General features: G+C 43.8%; 1 protein-coding gene across 3 annotated transcripts in view; it reads right to left on the bottom strand.

Moving 5' to 3' along the window:
• LOC119450883 (probable D-lactate dehydrogenase, mitochondrial) overlaps nt 1-21586 on the bottom strand; it is a 463244-nt gene that overhangs the window by 211478 nt on the left and 230180 nt on the right. The window lies entirely within an intron of this gene.

The raw sequence follows: 21586 nt of genomic DNA, 5'->3' as shown, positions 1-21586 counted from the left end.
ATGCTACATGTCACTGGAACTGGTTAACTCAAGCAGGCTAGGTGACTATTTGTCACCAGCCCGTTTTGAAGATTCCAATAAACAATCATCATCAACAACAACAATAACGTACCGTGCCACGGGTCAAAGGATGTGACATGGGCGCCACGTATTCTGGATACCTCTTCGGTACACGTTATGGCATCTCGGAAGGTACGAACCGCTGCGGAAGTGAATCGTAGAGCTACGTGCTCGGCTACAACCAGGCCTCATGGGGCTCAGCAGACTGCTGTGCAGAGAGCATTACAAACCGCAGCTCACCGTCGACGCTGGGCGGACAGTTCAGATGGTTCTTGTCAAAACGAGGCGAGGAGACTTTGCCGCGAAGACCCTATTGTGCGTGGTGCCGAAATTGGAGCTACTCTTGAGCCGCTCCACCAGCTTACGCTGTGACTGTGCTGCGTGTGCCGCGCAGGCCTGCGACTTTTTTTGCTTTTCTTTTAGGAGCGAAGCTCCTTATAGCGGCACCCGTTCCGTCCCCGTCGTAGTAGTAGTAGTGTGTAACCAGTCTGAGAAAAATGAGAAAAAAAATTCCGAAGTTGTGTCCGTAGCGCGGAATCGAACCAGGGACCCCTCGCTTCCGAGCGCGCGGCGTTCGCCCACTACGCCACGAAGCGCACATAGACACACGCACCACGATGGCAATAAATACCCAACATTAACGAAAGGCCGCGTTTCTAGCGCGTTTCTAACGCGTTTGTGCTAGCGCGTTACGGCCCGTGTAAGAAGCTGGTGTAAGACGCTGTGGCCTCTCCGCCTTACCTTCAACGCGTTTCGAACGCGCTGCCCAAGGCGGTGGCAAGTCAAGCTCAAGTCGAGGAGCGTTTATGAATACGGGGGGTATACTCTCTCAGCAGTCATCTGATGGCGTCGGCAAACGCGGTGCACGTTCCGGCATGTGTAAATGGCTGCGTAAGACGCTGTGGCCGCTCCCCCTTACTAGAGAGTACTGCACGTTTCTAACGCGTTTGTGCTAGCGTCCCCTTAAGCGGGAGATCCGATGATTCCCTCCGGAGCTTCGCCCACTCATCATCATTCAACCCGTGGATATGCTGTGATTTTTTTACTCTCAAACGTGTTTTTGTCAGTACTTCGTTTTTTAACATATTTAGAATTCGTGCACTAAAATTTGTGCACTTTATGTAGTCTGATTATCGTGAAATTTGGCATGCTTATGCTTTAACCCTTTGTTGGTCACTGGGACATATATGTCCTACGTGCAACCGCAAGCGAAAGCTGCCTCAAGTGTGCAGAGGGACCTATGTAGCACCACAGAAACGGGTAGTGCCATGTCTTCGAAGGTAAAGCAACTATAATTTTAAGTTTTTATTTTAATTGTGAGGTGACACTAACAGTTCGAGTTGTTTTGCTTTTTCCTATGTTTTTTGGCTGTCGTCGCCCTTCAAGCACGTGAATTTCGTTGCTCTTTCGCCACGAATAAATTGACCATTAAGTGAAAAAATTACTTCTTGGACTCCACTAATGCAGTTAGATCAACTGTAGAGAGGTTTAGCATGGGAGTGTGCCATTGTTTTCAGCTGCCTGCAAATACGCCGAACGTAGTGCTTGAAGACGTCCAGCACTACTACAGAAAGGGCATAACATACCTGTTCTTTCGGGTAATAAATACTGTGCAGACAGCTCATCAATGGGAGGTGTTCTTGCAATGGTCGGCGCAGTCTAGTATATCACAAGAGAGGAAGCAAGAGCTGCTCAATTATGACAGCGGTGCCAAAAGACGTTCGGTTCCATGGGCAAGGGCCGTAGCCGTGCACCACCACTACTTGCAAAATGTACCATTGGTGCTCAACAACTTCGTAGGAAACTACGTACAAAGCTTTGTGTGTAAAGCCTGCCTAGTGCCTCTTTGCCTTGCGTACTTTGAACCCTTCTATAAGAAGGCGTAATCACCTCAGGGTCTTAAAGAATGAAGCCCAAGGTGTTCAGAGGGACAACGTGTGACCCAACTTCGCTCATGGCCTCAAGTTGGCCTCAAGTTGCCTGTGGGACAGGTGTTGTCCCGCAGATTTTTGACATAACATTCTTGTGCAAGAAATAATATTTTTTTACTGTTCTTTCATGTGGTACAGTTCGTTTAGAAAGAGGTACAGCTGGATCCAGGAGTAGATTTCTCGCGCCTGACAAAGAATTTACATGCCCTGATTAAATGAAACAACTTTCGGAGCTTTCCACAAACATATTCGGTAAGATAATTGCGAACGTTTCTTCGTTGAGAATGGCAAAAGTGAAACTCGGCGTTGGATTTTTTTCTAGACTAAAACACAAAGGTTACACTACATTTTTTTGCTTTATTGAATTCTACTATTCATTTGGAACAATATTAGCTATTTTTTAGTAATTTCTTCACTGTTATCGCTTAAGTTTGCACAAAAATGCATTGTTTATAAAAATGCATGGTTTTCGAGAAATTAACCAAATGAATGCATAAACTTTTATTTCCCTTTTATAGAAAAGGGAGGGGCCGGGGGGGGGGGAGAGATGGAGGTCTGTGTGCTCCAGTCCCACCAGCTACCGAAAACTAAGAGCAGATATGAAAAGAGGAGCTCAAGCTCTGTAAATGGGCAAAGTTTCATTGAGCTGTCCCAAATATTTAAAGTAACGTTTTTCCGAGTGGCCTCCCCTTAAACCATTTCGATAACATGCTTAGAACAGCATATACGAAGGCGCTGGGACTGTCTGTCAAAACATCTACAGAGCGCTTCCTGCAAGGGGGGGGGGGGGTTGCACAATTCAGCAGATGAGCTTATTGAGGCCCACCTATTTTCAATACGTCAGATTTGCAGGAACGAAACCGGGCGCAAGATGATGATGGACTTGAATACTAGCTACCCTTACTACAAGGCAGCAAGCGAAGACACCCCGAAGGAGTGGAGGAGCAGGTTTACGACACCGCCCGTCCCTAAAAACATGCACCCAGAACATCATCAAGCAAAGAGGAGGGCGAGAGCTAAGAAGATGGACCGGATCTATGATGAATCAGAGGAAGCCTTCTTCCTGGATGTTGCGGGTGCTGCAGGAGGGGTCTCGACAATATCGGTGGTGCATCATGGGCGGACGGGCAATGGACTTTCCGGCCGGCACGGGGAAATTGCAGAGTTGGAAGAGGTGGCGATTGCCATGGCAGCTTCGCATCCTAATTCCGAATACATGATTGCGTACTCCCAAACTGCATATAGATATTACACGCGGGGCAGAATTGCGCCGCTAGCTTGCGGGGTTCCTGAAACAATCTGGGGTCTTCGCTTCGCACAAAGATAATATTTGGGTGCCAGGTCATCAGGGTGTAGAGGGAAATGACCGTGCACACGCCGCCGCCCGAGATTTTCTCCCCCGGGGTCCCTCCTCCTCTCTCCCCCAAGAGTCGGACTTCCCATTGCCGTTAATAAACCATGCAGATGTATTACAGCTCTCGCTTATCGCGTCGAAAATACCCAGGCCGGCCAAGGGATTACATAAAGCAGAAGAATGTCATTTACAGAAATTACAAACCATGTCACTTGATAATCCAGTAAAGCTACATGCTATCGAGCGACAATCGTTTTCAGCCGAACGTAAGTTCTGTGGACAGAAAGCAGATTTGTACGATATGGTATTGGCCGGACAGGCTAATAGTGGCTTAGACCCTACCTAACTGCCTACGTTGGAAAGATGGAGCGCAGCCCTGTCCAGCTCAACCCTCGAGGACCAGAAAGCCCTCGTGAAAAGAGCGAGGGCCGCGGCCTTAGCCAATAGAAACTCGAAATAAGGAAGCGACCACCCTTCCCCTCCCTCTCTCCCCTTTTCCTTTCAATAAAATGTTTTGCATCATCATCATCACCGCCTCTTCCTCTGCTTTTCATGCCTCGAGCAGCTTTTCGGGCACTCCGGTACTCCTGCTGCAGGAAGGGTGAGACGAAAAAAAAAAATGTCGCCGTTATATTATATTTTAATGATTTGTAAATGACGGCTGAAGGTATATAGCGGCAGAATACGTGCTTGAGTCCATTCTCAAATTAGTTTATTTTTTGCATATATACTGCCACTACATTTACGTAACTATGTTGACAAGTGTCGATATTTGCGGGCTTTATAATGCTTATCAATGCGTGAGCTGGTTTCAAAACATTTAATGAGTCGCCTGTTGGTGATAGGGCTTGCTTTCGTCTGCATTTCGCCGTCATGATAGGGTACGTGTGAAGCAAGAAGTAGCATGATCCGGCCAGAAAAAGCTGCCGCAATCCCTCGTGTACTTGAATTTAGGTGCGCGTAAGAGAACCCAAGTCGGCAAAAATATTCCGGAGTTCCCCGCCGTATCGTGTTTTGGACACTTACACCCAGAATGTCTTTTATTGCGATAGCAATTATATGGACACTTAAACTGGATTTCTGCCGTCGCCGTCGCCGTGAGGTTCCGTATAGATAACATCATCGCCGCGCGCCGTATGCCCGAGCGGTAGCGTGCGGGGGACGCGCGCTATCACGGAGAGCGAACGCACGGCGGAAAGCAAACGCGACCGTCACGCGTGGGGGTATGGGAGGGAGGGAGGGAGGCGGGGCGACGCTGCGCTCCGGCACCAAAGGCCTATCTTGCAACCGGGCGCAAGGGGAACTTCCCACTCAATCTCCCACGCGCAAGCAAGGAAGCGGGACGGCAGCGCCGGAGGGAGCGGGGGGGGGGGGGGGGGGGGCGCACTTCTACTCTGCCAACAACCGCGCTCGTCACTCGCCGGCCGCACTGTCTCTTATCTCCACACGGCTCTGACCTTTTCTATGCGCTGTGCATTCGCCGCTCAGTTTCCGTTGAAGCGATAGACCGCACGTACCTTCGCCCGCTGCGACGTATATGCGCTTGCTGGCAGCGTTTTGACAGTCGTTGTCTGCGGTCATTCAGTGTGATCTATTTATGTTTGCTTGTGCGCGCTCACACCACGCTTGTTCATTCAGTTAGTAATAGTCGGGCCACATTTTCCAACGCACGCTACACATGCAATGCTGCCCGGATCGGCAGTGCAGCGCTACAGGTGTGTCCCTTCGCACGCGCTGCCCACGGGAAGCGCTTCTCATCAACACCACCGTTTCACACGCGCCTTCTCGTGGTCATCGAGTCTCTCTTCATGTTGGTCTACTTACGCCGCAGCACACCTGCTTATTTAATCAGCTCATGTTTACTACAATTCATATTGCTACCAAAGCCGCTCACCTTACTTCGTGTCACATTGCTGAGTGCTATCGCATTCATTGCTTCGCCCTTAGGGCGAAACTGTGACATTTTTTCTTTGCCGCAATCGTCACAGTAGTGCTTCGTCGTCCAATGTCACCAACTATAATAAAGCTTTGAATTTTCAACCCTGCTTTCTAACACTATAACCAGTGTTGGGCGAATTGACGTGCTTTATCTCACAGACGAGAGCATTCGAAATTATGATACACGAATACAGAAACGAAAACTTTAGGCTTGTCTACGAGTCTTGTGTTGACTTTGGCTTTGCTAGCAAGCGCACCCTAACTCGCAAGAATTAACATGCCAGTTAAAAGGTGAATATTCGAAGTGAAGTGTCCCTAAAATGTGTACACGCACAAAAGATGTTTCAGCTTTAGCGTTGAAACATGTTTCTCTCAGCACACAAAACAGCACGTCTTGGGTTTTTCCACCTCATCAATAAATGTGTGCGAACAATTCATATGATGTATCACGGGATGAGGCCCACAGTATTTACCGACCACCATTAGCCCAAGTTCCATCCAGATTTCCTTGAGAGAAGATGATTTCCAGAAGAACATCCCTATTGTTTCCCACATCAAAATATTTTACGCTGTGAAGCGGACAAGAATAAATTAACGTAATACTAACACGGAGGAAACGCTCTGTCCTAACAGTGAGCGCTGTCTTGAAAACTGAGCAGTTACCGTGCATTCCGTGGCAAATGAGGCCAGATTAAATTCTGTAAGAAAATTACCTTCACTGCAGTTGTAAGATCTGGGCGCTGTTCCTTGGCTTAGCTGTGAAAACCTTCCGCAACACGTGAAAAGAGAGGCAATGCGCACGTGGAGATTTCGCGCGGTCACCTTTTCACCGCCGCCTCTGCAGCCGCCGGAGCCCTGGGATAACAGCGCCATGTCGGGCCTTCCGGGTGCGCATTCCGCATTTTACACTTTTTGGGTGTGGAGATCGCGGAGTACGATGACCGTAAGAAAACCTGTCGGCACGCGCGTCTCGGAGGCATGCGTAGCAGACCGTAGCTACATGCAACTATAGCGCGTATGCGCAGCCTATTCTTTGTGTACGACAGGGCTGGAGTGCGCACTCGCGCTATGGTGCAGACCAGCTGTGTCCTTCGCCAGCTTGACTGGCGGATAGTAGCCACATCCAACTTGCGCATTTTGAAACGCTGTCGATACCTCAATGCGAAGCGATGTCTGCCAAGGTGTCAAGCCAGAAGCGGCCATGATGAGCGCGCGCTGGCAAGCGTATGTGTGGCCTGACTAAGTTTCGCGTGGTGCGAGGCTAGTTGACTGTTTAAAACAAATAGAAATTTGCGAGACCCAACGGCTACTACACCGATAAGCAGGGTGGCAAAAGTTTAATACATACGCGGATGGCCGCGGTCGAGTGCGAGCAGACAAGGCTTCTTCCGGAAGTACGTAATTCGTATCAAAATCCGAAAGCAGACTTAGGTCTGTTTAGCAAACGGCGTCAATAAATACACACAGCAATAGTAGGAGGCGGACTGATCCAAGCACCTTTCTTGATTCATGTCAGACATCTTCCAATGGTAGCCGTCTATGGGAACCTTGTTTGCGAGGGCATATGCAAGCCGCCGTCAACTTCAAAGAGGGTAAGCAGGAGGCCTCGTTTGTGAGCTACACGCGCAGCGCACCATTGCAAAATTTGGCTGAGATGTTCACAGCAGCCTTGCTATGCGTGGACTTCGTTTTTTCACAAGCCCGAGGGGTGGTTCAGGATGCCTTTAATGTGTATACAGCAGCATTCCATTGAGTTATTTTGTTCTTTGCACGTTTTCACTCTAACAAGTGGAGAACTGTATTTTCAATTAAATGGAACCTCAGTAGAATTTGTATTCCAAAGCGAAGCAAACTTGAAGAAAAACTGCAGCTGCGAACTGCAAAGAAGCTTCCAAGGACACACCCGCCGACGAAACCACTTGTAAAAGGCCATTTACTCAAGCAACGGCTACCGAACCATGGCACTACATATCGCTGCGCATGAACCTGCGCTAGCAGGCCTCGTAGCTTTGACTCTGCTGCGAGGAGCTACTGAAACAGAGTGCAGCCCAATGCATTCAGTGGCAGGTTTGTGTGGAAGAGGATACAGACATTTAAGCTTGCATGATATTTAATTGTCGTTGTAGTGCTCTTTGCGTACACGTCCCAGTGCTCGACTGGATGAATTTTGTGACCTTTATGAGGGCTCGGTCCCGTCGCCGGTGCCAAATACTTGTGGGGTGTTAGCTATTTTCTTTGGACGTTTTAGCTGAGTTTCACGGGGATCAGAAAAAAAAGGATTACGCGGGATTAAAAGGATCTGTTTAATCTGACACATTCCCGCTCAATCGTCCATCATCATCTTGATGTCACTGGCTATGCGGTTGCCTTGCCGTGAGCGCGCTCGATGGCGATGCTCACAGGAGAACGAAAAGGAGGAAGCATAAATGTCTCCACGTGAGCGCTGGCTGCTCGAAAGTTGAAGACGAAGATTGCGCCTCCTCTCAAAAAAAGGCTCAATTTGAGATTAGATTGAATAAAAGAAATTCTTACAGCCCTTGGTGGAATGAAGAATGCGCCCGAGACTACAGAAAGAGAAAAGCTGCTTGGAAAAAATTATTACATAACCAGAGTCCGCAAAATTGGAGTGACTACAAATTTTTTCGAGCAGTCTTTAAACATACAGTTTCAAAAGCCAAAGATGAATTCGACTGTAAGCATTTTGATTTCCTGTCTAACAATAAAAATAAGCGCGCATTGTTCCGATTTCTCCGAAGTAGAAAAGTTCTTCCGTGTCAAATTAATATTGACTCTATAATCTTAAGTAGCGATGAAATAAAACAATCACTAGAAGAAATTGCGAAGGGATTAGAGCTTAGATTTTCTTCCGTATTGCCAAGTTGTTCTCGCTTACGTAGGGCATCAGATGATTTTACAGAAATCTCTATGTTGGAATTGGCTGAAATTGTGGAGCGGCTTCCAGATTCAGCTCCCGGCGTGGATGGGGTAACATCTGCTATTATCAGAATCTTATTTAAGGAAGCTTCTAATGACCTTTTAGCTGTTGTAAATTACTCAATTCGGTTTTCATGGATTCCGTCTGCGTGGAAAATCGCTAAAATCATCCCAATTCTTAAAAATCATGGGGAAGGATATACAATAGATAATATTAGACCAATTGCCCTAACTTCAAATTTGGTTAAATTAATCGAAAGAATTCTATATGCCCGTATGATTAAATTTATACAGAACAAAGACTTGCTTAGCCCCTGCCAAATTGGATTCCGACCATCATGTTCCATTTGGCATGCTCACGTGGACTTAGAAAGTAGAATAAAACTAGCACGGCGACAGAGGCAAATAGGTGCTCTCGTGACATTAGACATTTCCAAAGCATACGACAGCGTTGAACACTTAATCGTATTAGATATATTGCGAAGTCTAGAGATTCCAAATTATTTTTCAAACTGGATTGATGAATTTTTAAACGGAAGAACATTTTACTGCTCTCTAAGAGGCTTTTCCTCGAGTATTTATAATCAATCACGTGGTGTTCCTCAAGGAGCTGTCACTTCACCATTACTTTTTAACATTCTGATGTGTTCCATTCCTCTTCATCAAGATGTACAAACATACCCAAGTAACGCAAAATGTTGCCATAACGTTCTCTGAATGTGCACAAATGTCGGCGTATAACGTTGCCTACATGCTGCTAATGTCCTCTTTTTTGATCGCCACACAACGTTGGGTCGTAACGTTGTGGCAGCGTTGAGCAGCACATTCACGACGTTAACATAACGTTAACAGAACTTCCTGGCAACGTAATGTGGATGTTGCCTTTGTCACTTGAGCTTTCAGGCAACGTACGTATGTGACGTTCAAGCAACACTCAACTGATATTGCAGAATATTTGTAGACATGCATAACAGCAGTGCTGTCAGCATGACACGGCTGACAGCACCGCAAACCCTTAAATTTATATTTGCTTGACAGATAATTTACTCTAGTAGTTTTCATGTTGCATATGCATGAAAATGTGAAACAAGAATTAGTGATAAACAGCGTTTATTACGTATATATCTTGTGTAGTTTACCAAGATATCTGTGTACCTTACCTTGTGGTAAGGTACACTATACACGTAAAATAATGCTGTTTTCACCAGTTCTTGTTTACATTTTCATGCATATACGACATGAAAACTACTAGAATGCATTATCTGTCAAACAAATATAAATTTAAGGGTTTGCGGTGCTGTCAGCCGTGTAATGCTGACAGCGCTGCTGTACGGGCAGCTCATCTGTCTTGCACTATATATAGTACCAACGCGCCCTAAGCCAGAATCTTTAAAGTGTTTCACATGGTGGTTTGCTTGACTTGTCTTGCTGTTGTCCATAGCACAGCATATAAATGCTAACTGCAAGTAAAAGTGCACAATGCAAAGCTGCGAAGTGGTTCATAAGAACAATTTTTCATTTTGGCAATAACAGCGAGAAGCAGCATGCACGTCCAATGTGCAGAGGTTCTCGTATAAAGGTTCTCGCAGCAGGAAAGTAAATATATTCCACAAATGTTCATTTCCTTAAACATATCATTTAAGCTTAGACCACAGAAAAAAATCAGTCTTTGCTTCCGACTTACTGCTCTAAAAATCATGTGTCGGTAGCTGCATGTGCTTTCAAGAAATTGTATAACAGCCAACATCAGCTGCTAAGACCAAACGCTAGTATGTAGGAATTGTTTGTGCAGGAGGAATGTATGTGGTGGTTGAATATGCACCCATGAATATGCATTGGTCCACCTTAAATAATAGTGAATGCCATAGACAAACCTGGTTATAATCTCAAACCATGCATTTATTTACTGTCTGCTTACATCATCTTGGCAAACAAATGACACATAACAGTAACTTAAACACTGATAACACACTGATAACACACTTAAATATATTTTCTATTAAACATCAAGGTCTTCTATCGCATATTAAGACTCTACTAACAGCTACAACTACAACACAATATATTTTGCTTTCCCATGTAGGTCAGACTTCGAAATCTTTTGCTTTGTGTCGAGTTCCCTTATTTCAATGGCAGAACACAATTTATACTTCTTAATAACAGCACAAATACTGTCCTCCATCACTTTGTAATGTACAACACAACACAGTAACACTGCGGTTGGATACTATCTCCTGCCAAGCATCCAGCCGGTCTTTTTGCCTAAGCTTGCAGACATGGCAGCAAGTGTGAAGTAGTCAACACAGCCCAAGGCGTAGAGTAACAGAAAGTCATCCAAGCACTGACTGCCAGCCATCACTTTTGCAGAGGATGGCCAGCAGCACAAGTGATGCACACATGCCTCCCTCGGTAGCTTCACTTGCATCCAGACCTCACTGGTTTCCAAGTCAATAATGCGGTAACCTGCAGAGACATCAATTACATCAAACTATAAAGCGCCATCTGAAACACTGAAGTAAGCCATGTTTACTGTGAAAACAGGCTATAAAAATGCTTACAAACAACTTAAGCTTCGCATAACTGTGAAACAAACAATAGTGACTTTACACAGGAGAATAATGCAAAACATCAAAAAGCAAATTTCAGTAAAACCTAACCATTATAGCTATAAGTTTGGACACAAGAGCAAGGAAAGCACAATAAACAATACCCACAACTTCCTTTATTGCGCTAAGCAGTTCAGACGTTAGTATCAATATATTCCTTTAACATAAAGCTTCCTTGCAATGCCACGGCTGCTTGTTACATCCAGTTCAGTCTTTGAAGAAAACAAAAATTAACAAATGATGTGAATGCTCTACCACGGTACCAAAACCACATTTCATTCGTGATGAAAGAAAGTTCCAATGAGTGAGTGATAAATTTGACTTGTTGGTACAACATATTGGTGAATTGCAGCACAGATATTGACGACAGAAAAGACGAGACAATAGACGTGTGCTGACTTCCAACAAAAAGCTTTATTTTCAGCGACCCATGTTTATAGCCGTCACTCATCACATTGCACACGCGCAATTCACACCCTTAGGTAGGTCAACTCTGTCTGATAAGTGTACAGATGCTGACACACATAGAGCCAAGTCGCGCAATCTTTTCAGCTTCAATAATTTCACGTGTTAGTTGATCACCGTTACTGCTGACAACAGTACACCGAGCAAACAATGGTTCACTGGCACATGAACTGCAACAACATGCAAGCCAACTGTCATGCACGTTTTTCTTGACATTATAGAGTGTTCTCTCAGCTGGTCATTGATACAGCGTCCTGTTTGGCCTATGTACTGTTTACCACAAGAAAGAGGGGTACAGTAATTCATGTTGCTAACATAGGTGACGAACGGATTTTTGTGCTTTTTGTTACACTTGTGTGCTGCCCTGAAACATTTCCTTTGATTACACAACTTTATAAGCTTCTGAGGTGCAAAGAAGACAACTTTAACTTTGGAACGATCTGCAGTTTTCACGATATTGTGAGACAGCTTATGAATGTATGGTATGACAGCCACTTTAAGTCGGTCAGATACTGGAGTGATCACATGGCAACCACTCGGTGCATGCGCTTTTCAGAGTAGAGGTCATGTGGTCACTGCATCTGACAGACATAAAACTGGCCGTCATACCCTACATTCATAAGCTCTCACAATATCAAGAAAATTGCATATCATTCTAAAGTTGTGTAATCAAAGGCAATGTCACAGCACGCCACACATATGCAACAAAACACCAAATTCCGTTTGTCACCTGTGTTAGCAATGTGGTTTATTGTATCCCCCTTGTGGTAAACAGTATATAGGTCAAATGGGACACTGCATCAATCACCGGCTGAGAGAATACTCATACAATGTCAAGAAAAATGTGCGTGACAGTAGGCTTGAATGTCATTGCAGTTCGCGTGACTGTGAACCGTCGTTTGCTCAGTGTACCGTTTCCAGCAGAAGCGGTGATCAACTAACACGTAAAATAATTGAGGCTGAAAAGATTTCGCGACTTGGCTCTGTGTGTATCAGCACACCTTCTGTACACTTGTCAGACAGTTTACTTTCTTCCTAAGGGTGCGAATTGCGCATGTGCAATGCAGTGACTGACAGCTATAAACATGGGCTAGCAAAAATAAAGCTTTTTGTTAAAGAGTTGCCGCATGTCTCTCGTCTTAACTCTTGTGTTGTTGCCTACATCTGCACAGCAATTCAGTGCCTGAACGACCAGCTACAACTACGCTACAGGTGTTGCATATCGGGAGAAGGGTTGAATATTGCTCTACACTGCAAAAGTTGCCGTTGCTATCCGCGGATGACGAATACGGAAGTTCTGGCCTTGAAAAAACCAAATTAGAACGCGAGCTTTTGGAAGCGGTGTTAATCGAAAATTCTGGACCTGATAAGTAGGTTAGCGCCACTTCACAGGCACTTTTAAACAAAGAAATGCAACTCATGAGTAGCCACAAATAAGCTGGTTTGTTAATTCTGCTTTTGTTTCTTCTTAGGCTACCTAAACGCGAAAAACTTTGTCACTCGATTCAACCGCTCGGCCAAAACCAAGCATGAGAAGATGATTTTTTTCTCCTCAGGGGTACCACATTTCGAAAGATATGCATCAAATGCATCTGAAAAGTTAATCATTTCGGTGCAATACATGCATTGTTACAAACATTACAAAAACTTGAAAAAATGTGAATGATACTTACTACCCACAGCTTCCAATTTATCGGGGCTCAATGTCGGCTTCTCAACAGCATTGCCGTCCTTCAAGCACCGACAAGGAGCCCCTGTGATACTCCTACACCAAGCGCCAGGGCTCCCCACATCAGTTATGTCAGTTTTTTGCAGAACAGGGAATCCCGGCGATGGCACTGGAGCAGGCCCCAGTTATCGTTGCCAATGTATACAACATTTCCTAGGTGTACCTGCAATAAAAGATGGCAGAGACACATTAAGACAGCTTGCGTGTGGGAACGTGAAAGCACCTTTAGTCAACCAAATGGCTGCAATGTGACGTGCACAGTGTGACACGCACTAGGCACACCTTAAGTCAGCCAGAACCAAAGAGCTGCCGTGGCGTAAGGGAAGCGTGCTCCTTTCACACTCCAGGTTCTATTCCTACCCAGTCTGCACAACTTTCTTATTAAAGCAATTAATTTGCTTTGTTTACATGAACCTACCTAAATTTCACATTACTCCAAGCGTTTTGATGTGCTTTTATTGCTTGTGCAATAGGCCATCGGTTTTATGTCAATAAGTGCTGGTAGCAAAAAGAAATATGTCTAACCGTGCGATAAATGTAACCGGAAATGGCAGGTACGTCCAGTGGCATTAGTGTGGGGGCTGCACACAAAATTATATAGCTTACCCTGTTTCAAATTTATTTTAAAGAGCAGTTTCAGTGAGCCCAAGTAGAGTCTTTCAGCTTTTTGCAGTGCAGAAACAGGTACAGTTTGTGCCAGCCAACCAGATGAAGAGCTCTCCTAGTAACTGTCTCTAATTGCCCTCTCAGCAATTAGTGGTAGCCAAAGTATAGCTTGTATCTCTACAACTGACACATGTCTCATTTCCTTAATGTGGTATTCGTCACTGATTTTGATGGTCAATTGGTTGCCATAGAGGAACAATCGAAATTTGGCGCGCAGCACCAGTCGTGTCAGTGCATTGTCAAGTGGCACGAACATATTTCTCCCTTGAGTGAATTATGGTGCTCTCCTGGGTACATGTTGAGGCACCAGCCAGTCTGCCCCATGTACATTTGACTGAATATATACATGATCAAAGGAACAGACTATGACGAACACAAGACAAATTGACGAACACAAGACAAATTGGGTTGCATCTTTACCTCAGCAAGCCTCAATTCTCATGTGGACTGCTATGCACGCACATTTCCAGCGAAAAATAAAGTAGGCAGGATATGCACGACAGTTCACAAGTGAATTCAGAAAGGCGAGCAGGCAAGGGAGGTTTGCTTGGTTAAAGATACCACCAAATTTGTCTAGTGTGTATGAGAGGCAGCTCACTGTATTTTTTTCACAACTGGTCAAATGTACACAGAGCAGACTGGCCGGTAACTAAATGTGCCAAATAAGTTCCCATATTTCACTCAAGAGACCAGCTTGCTCATCCAGTTTGGCCGTGCATTGCCGCGATAGGACTTCAGGCTGAATTAAGATGATCTGTTTTCACCTACGGTGAAAAATTGACACGAGAGATCAGTGAGGCATACCACATAAACAAGACATGCAAGCCAGACCCCATGATCAATTCATGAAATAAAAGGCGTCCTTTCTAGATGACAAGTGATTGAAGTTAGTCTGCGCCCATATTTACTTTCCTTTTTACACAAATATCATTTATTGTGATTTTATGCCTTTATATTACAACTTACGCCTTCCCTCTGAACGAAATTGTGCACAACATAAGCACACATCCAGTGTTGCTATTTTTAATCCTTCCATCAAAATAAATGGTCAGTTAGCAGCAGTCATGTTGTATGGTACCCTTTTCCTCCCCATGTAAATTCTATCCTGAAAAGTTACATGAACTGACCGGCAAACTCATACATACACTACAAATTTCACCTAGCAAACACGGCTGGTTCTTAGAAAATGCACAAATACGGTGATAGGTATCTGTTGGCATACTGTAGCAATAGTAAGTGCCAGTTAGCTTCAACACTAGACAGTTTTAGTATAGCATATGCAACTAATAGCGTACGCCTATACGCTATAGTACAGCGTACGCTAAACAGCACACATTTATTATTTTTAGTTGGCCTGCGAGATCTTCCGATCTCAGAGGCCATATGCCATCGTCGCACCTATCTCTCGACTTCACTGACAGGTGGCGCTGATATATGTCGGTTTCCGACAGAAAATATCAGTTTCCAGAATATATCAGTTTCCGCTGATATATGTCGGAATGCGACGGGATCCACCCAGCGAGAACCGTAGGTAATGTGCAACTCCCAGAAGCGCTTGGGTTTAAAGTGGAAGGAAACAAACAGATCAGCCGTAGAGATCAGCAAGAGACGATTAGAGTACTGGTGGAAAAAAAGTAGGGAAAAGATGGATGCGACCTGATCTCTTGAAATCATAGGCAGCGGTACAAGGTAAATTTTTGAAAAAGAAAAATAATGATAGGTATACAAAAATGCAAGATAAAGAACATGTATAGTATACCTGATTAAATCAAGCAGGCTAGGTGACTATTTGTCGCCGCCCCGTTTCAAAGGGGATGCCAATAAATCATCATCATCATCATCAATCATCATTCCCTCGTTAGGCTTCGTGTCGTTCGAAATGAGAAGCGATCTCGAAAACTCCACAAGGTTAACCATATTACACTGTTGTCAAAGCGGCCTGACGGTAAGCGAAAGTTGCTTACACAGTCATTTTCTACGAACGAAGCGAATTCTGCAAAAGCCACGCCAAATTCAATTCGAAGTGGGCAGCGGGGACCACCGCCATGTTTAACGTAAACTACGCAAACCACGCACAGACGGTAATGCTAAATCTGAGAAATAGCATGCATACGCTAGAGGTCGGATAGCGTTCTGCACATGCGCAGTGATGACCCACTATTTTATATCGTACGCAATGACATAGCGTACGCTAAACTAAAACTGTCTACTGCTGCAATACTTCAGCTGTCAGGCATCTACAGTGCTTATGACACCACAGAAGTGTAAGTGCACAACAAAAACAAGTGGCGCATCAACCATAAATTTGACTTGAGAGTAGTGACAACATAGACCGTTTCGTGTAGCTAAAACACTAGCCAATATGTAGAAAGTATATGCACAAGTATACATACCTATAGATATTTGCCTACCTAACTTAAAACTATAAGAGTTGCAGTGCATATGATGCTTATTCTAGACACTGGTATTTTTGACAAAAATACTCTTAGAATCAGATATAATGCTTTTTCAATTCATCCAGCCAGTAAATGAAGTCGTACACATATTATAATTTGGACTTGCAGGTTGAACATATTCTGACCTGAGCAGCGCCAAGCAGAATGAATAGACCGAATGCCCACTGTGCTGACCAAATACACAGGATGAAACAGAAAATATGGAAAGGGACCCCAAAGTATTAGAAATACTTCTTGACAGCTGTAGAATTAGGGCTTGTTGGTTGATTGTCACTATTAAAATTACACTAAAGCGAATAAGACTGTTCTGTATGGTGTAGTTGAAATCAAATTCATTTGACGAGCAACATTGCAATAACCAGCAAACATGGCAAGAGCAAGCAGACATGTGCGAAATAGTGTGCTTTTTTAATAATAGAGCATCAATACAATGAACTACCTACCAGTTAGCTATGTGTTCTATGCTGTATTGACTTGAAAAAAAGAGAAAAATAATGTAACTGGACATAGACTCGCAACTCCTACAATGCCTACTTGCATGAATAGGGATAGCTTGCCAAGAATATTAAAAAATGGGAGAGAAAAAAGCAGGCTTACTAGAAAACACTTCAGAACTGTAGTAACTGCAGCACAGTGAATACTGGCCTTAATGTATCATTTCAAGAAGTTTGAGCTCATCAAATGTGTATTTTCCAGTGGCAGTTATTCTTGGAACAAGACAGAAATAATCGTGAATATGAATGTTAAACAATGGTAAGCACACTGTGTGCTTACACCTATGACATATCTGGCCCATTACACTTTGAATTCTTATATGCGCAGAAGCTGCACAAGAGTGTAGTGTAAACACTAAAAATTCGGAAATAAAATCCTACAGCATAGGAAACAGTTTCAAAACAAGAAAACCAAAATGAAAAGTAATAAATAGTGTGTACTAAGCAAAATTAAAATGTAACTTGCAGCCAAGCGATTGATGCAAGAAAAAATACTTAACATCAGGACATGTTAGGTCTACTTTTATATAGAACACAATAAGGTGTGCATAACAGCTATGAACACAAATAAACAGCAAGTTGCATAAATATTTGGCCTATTTAGTAAGCTGTGTTGACTAATGTCGATTAACTTATCCACAAATGATACCAAGATGCTACTTTTTGGAACACGTACACTACTACATACCTGACCCGACCATCCAGATTATACGTTGCACTACGGCAGGCATAGCCAAGGGGTCTGGTGGCTCCTCCGTTATGTAGGCACTGTTATGGGTCACAGCCTCGCCACTATAAAATAAGTTCTGTGTTAACTTATAGCAGTGGCACACAGCTTTATAAAGCTGTCAAATTGTCTAGACATGCATGGAGCATCTAAATATAGTCACAAAAATAATGTTTGCATTATTGCAGGGTGGCAACAGAGCACAAAGTAGAAGTCACTGATGAATGTCTTGATAATGGGGACCCTTTGATCACAGTAAAATTATTGACACGCAGCAGCACATAGCAAAGAAATGTTTGTTTACAAAACAATTCATTTTTTTTTCATGACTCAGTTTAACTTTCCCCTGTCATGTTTAGTTACGTATAAGGTATGTCAAACATCTTGTCTTAAAAAGTAAGTTGGACTAATAGCAAGCTGTGATTGCTTAAATTTTTTTTCTCTAAAGCTGCCGTAAACCGAAAACTTCGTAAGCAGATATTATTTACAACGTTGAGGCAAGAAAACATGGCAAGGAAACAAGTTTCCTTGGACAAGTAGATATGAAACAAGTTTCCTTGCCATGTAAGCAAGGAAACGTCATTGCAATAAGAATCGGTAAAGAGGCAAATGAGTCATTATGCAACTTCAGGAGAAAAGCGGGAGCTCACGCGCCGCACGCACATGATGAACACGATTATTTTCGAACGTTATATTTCTCATCGGAAGAAAACGTTTATCAAGATTTTCAATTTCGCATCGAAGCAATAAACTTGCGTAACTAAGCGCTGACAACCAGCGTTCAGCAAGCATCAGCACAGGTATCACTGTTGTCGCGGGACTTCTATTTCATACGCTCGCGCACGCTATGCACACACGAGAAGCTCACACAACACGCGCGTAGTTAGCCAGCACGATTACTTACCTTTTGAATGGTACGACGCGGTCGCGAAGCACTCTCCAAGTTGCCGGTGCTGCGTCGACGATGTTACTCCCCGCATACATGCCGCTGCGTAGTGGACGAGCTGAGGCGCGCTAACACACATTCTTTGCGACGTCCACCCAACTTTCCAGAACGAGAACAAAGAAACCGCACTCCACGGCATAAAATCGTTGGGCCACATTTGCCTGGCGCGCCACGCATACGGCGAGTTTGCAGCGTGACACAAGGTATCTTCAGGCACTTCTGTGCACGCTAACTGCGACCTACTTCATAACAGCAAACACAAAAACACACGATCAAGCAAACGCGACGCTCGTAGCACCCCGCACATACGACCGCCATCACAGAACACGGAGGAAAAACAATAGCGCCACCTGCATACTTGTGAGAATGTTGTGGCCTCTGTGATGACAAAAATATTAACCAGTACACTCGCATACTAAAATTTTGTGCCGGGCTACACACAACTACGTATAGATGTTGCGAGACAAAATAACTGTAGAACAATCTATATTTTACACTATAGTTTGGCGTAGAAAGAAATTCTAAAACGCATTTTACCTTTGAATTGCTTCCGCCATCTGCAGCCAGCATAAGCATGGCCTTCGAGATCAGCTTCGGTTATCCTTATCAAGCCGTCGCTGTGGCCTGATTTGAACGGTTTGGGCTGTCTCGAAGCTGTCTCGAAGCCAATCCATGACGTTTAGCGATGCTGCCTACTTTTCCTACGCCGTCACTTAGTTTTAGATAACTTTCTGATGTCGTGAACATGAATTGTTGCCTCAGGAATTGTTGACACGATATCGGAGGTACAGATGTGCAGTGTTCGATGTTTTCGTGTGCGTTGTAACTGTTTCAGGTGGAAAGGATCAAATCCACGAGGGTTGATAGCTCGTGTGGCGCAGGTTACACCTGTATCGTCCGCATTTCCTTTCGTGTCGGTGTGTTGAATGTGCGCGGGTTTTACTCCTGTCGTCCGTACCTTCTGTGTTTATCGTGCGGCTCCCGAAGATTCCTCCTAAAAAAACATGTCTGCTGCGTGCATGTGTCCTGTGTGGTGTGTGAAACAAATGTGCGCGGGTGTACGGTGTGTTTGCAGCCCTATTGGTGGCTTATAGTCCTTTGCTCTAGTGCCGTTTCTATGATGTAAACTATACTTGAACTGAAAAAAATGCACTGTTTTTTATATGGACAAGTAGGTATGATCTGTGTGTATCCACTGTGCAGTGTGCATGTGTTCGTCATTTTTATGCAGCTCGTATCATGGGGCTTGTGCCTATTCATGATGGCCCTTGCTTAATGTTTCCACTTTTAGGGGCATGTGGCGTGCAAGCAGTCACAAAGTCTTGTGCATTTGGTGTGGAAGAAGGGAATACTTTTATGCGTAACTTTGTCTACTATAGGTGAACCGTTGCAACAATTAGCATTTTTTCCATGTGAATGCTTCTGCCATTTGATATAATTTGTAGCAGATCTTATCTGTGGAAAGCATAATAAACATAATTTAACATGGTGTTCCTTAGAAGATATTAATTACTGCATAACCACTATACATCTCCATACCTCACTGTATGATAAAGATGAATGTTCAGTTGAAAATTACAATATCTTATAGTTGCATGAACGTATACATGCGAAATGCTACAGCAGCCTGGCATCACATTAATGTCAATATTGGTGACATCCGGCAACGTTCTTGGAACGTGCTGTTTTGTAACGTTGCTACATTGATACCATTTACACGTTAAATTGATGTTTACACGCAACGTTGACACAACGTGGGTGTCAGGACGTTGCTGTGACATTTATTTATGACATCACTTGAACGTACAGCTGGCAACGTACATTCAACGTTGAGGTTGGCTGTTTAACGTTGCCTGACATTTGTTACAATCAGGCAACGTTTACGCTACGTTCTGTGTTACTTGGGTACGTATACGCAGATGACATTGCTTTCTTCGCATCAGACAGTGATATACACTCTCTATATTATAGACTACAAAACTACCTCTATGCCATAGAAACTTGGTTAAACAAAATTCGCCTTTCACTTAACGTTAGAAAATGCTCGATATTGGTTTTCCCTCTTAACAATCCTGTTAACATATCGCTATCTTATCGCCTCGAGACTATACCTCAAGTGGAGTCTGTGAAATATTTAGGTGTAGTATATGACGGCTCCCTCAGCTGGCTCGGCCATATTGACCAAATAGTTAAAAAAGGAGTGAGAGCCGTTGGTATGCTTCGTAAGCTGTGCAACAGTCGGTCCGGAATGCGGAGATATCCACTTTTAATGATATATAAAATGTATGTGCGGCCCATTTTAGAATTTGGATGTGTATTATTTTCCGGTGCGCCAGCTTATAAATTACGTCCCCTTGTTCTGCTTGAGCGGGAAGCCCTACGACTGTGTTGTGGATTACCCAAATGTGTTGCCAATAACATACTACACCAAGAAGTCAGGTTGCCCTCAAATTGTGTAGATTTCGTTTACTGACGGTGCAAACAATCTTAAAATTGTATGAATCCCCTATTACAAGATTAGAATACATATTCATTTCCCAGCCTGCACTATTCTTCGGAATACACTGGCCTCGTTTTCATACACCCCAGGTGGTCTTCGTACAAACATTAATCAATCCCTTAAATGTACGTATCTGGGAGGTGCCGCCTATTTGTGATGTGCGAGAAAACCTACTAATCATATATGATGACATCTACCCAAACAACGCAAAACTCCTTTCTTATAATATATTAAACGGCCTATTACAAGACCATTTATTAAGTTTATCAATAAGTACGGTCATTGCGACAGACGCCTCACAGTGTGAAGAAAAATCCGGAATTAGCATTTTCTCTCCTACTCTAAATTGGTCATTCGCAATCAGGATTCCGGACTTCTTTTCCGTATTTCTGGCTGAATTTCTAGCTGTAGTTCTAGCCCTACGCAAACTAAATTCATCAATATCAGCGGTAGTAATAATAACAGATTCTTTATCTTTATGTTCCTCGCTCACAACAAATAGTGTCACTAACCTTTTACGTACATTTCATTTTCTAGTGCCTGCCCACATAAATTTAATTAGATTGCTTTGGGTGCCTGGACATAAAGGATTAGTCACGAACGAAATGGCTGACAGTCTCGCGAGAGCGGCCCTCAGTGGCCCTGTATTACGATTACTTCCTACAATAGCTTACCTAACGACTACTAGATTCAGGAGATATTCAATTATTCAAGACTTCTTGAACCCGGCTGTAGCCAATTTCTCAGAATATCGACACCTCCTATTCCCTTGGCCCAAAA

This window comes from Dermacentor silvarum, chromosome 4 (genome assembly GCF_013339745.2).
Source record: "Dermacentor silvarum isolate Dsil-2018 chromosome 4, BIME_Dsil_1.4, whole genome shotgun sequence".
NCBI classification, from domain to species: domain Eukaryota; kingdom Metazoa; phylum Arthropoda; class Arachnida; order Ixodida; family Ixodidae; genus Dermacentor; species Dermacentor silvarum.
Note: the sequence above shows the minus strand (reverse complement) of the source record. Positions and strands in the feature narration are given on the sequence as shown.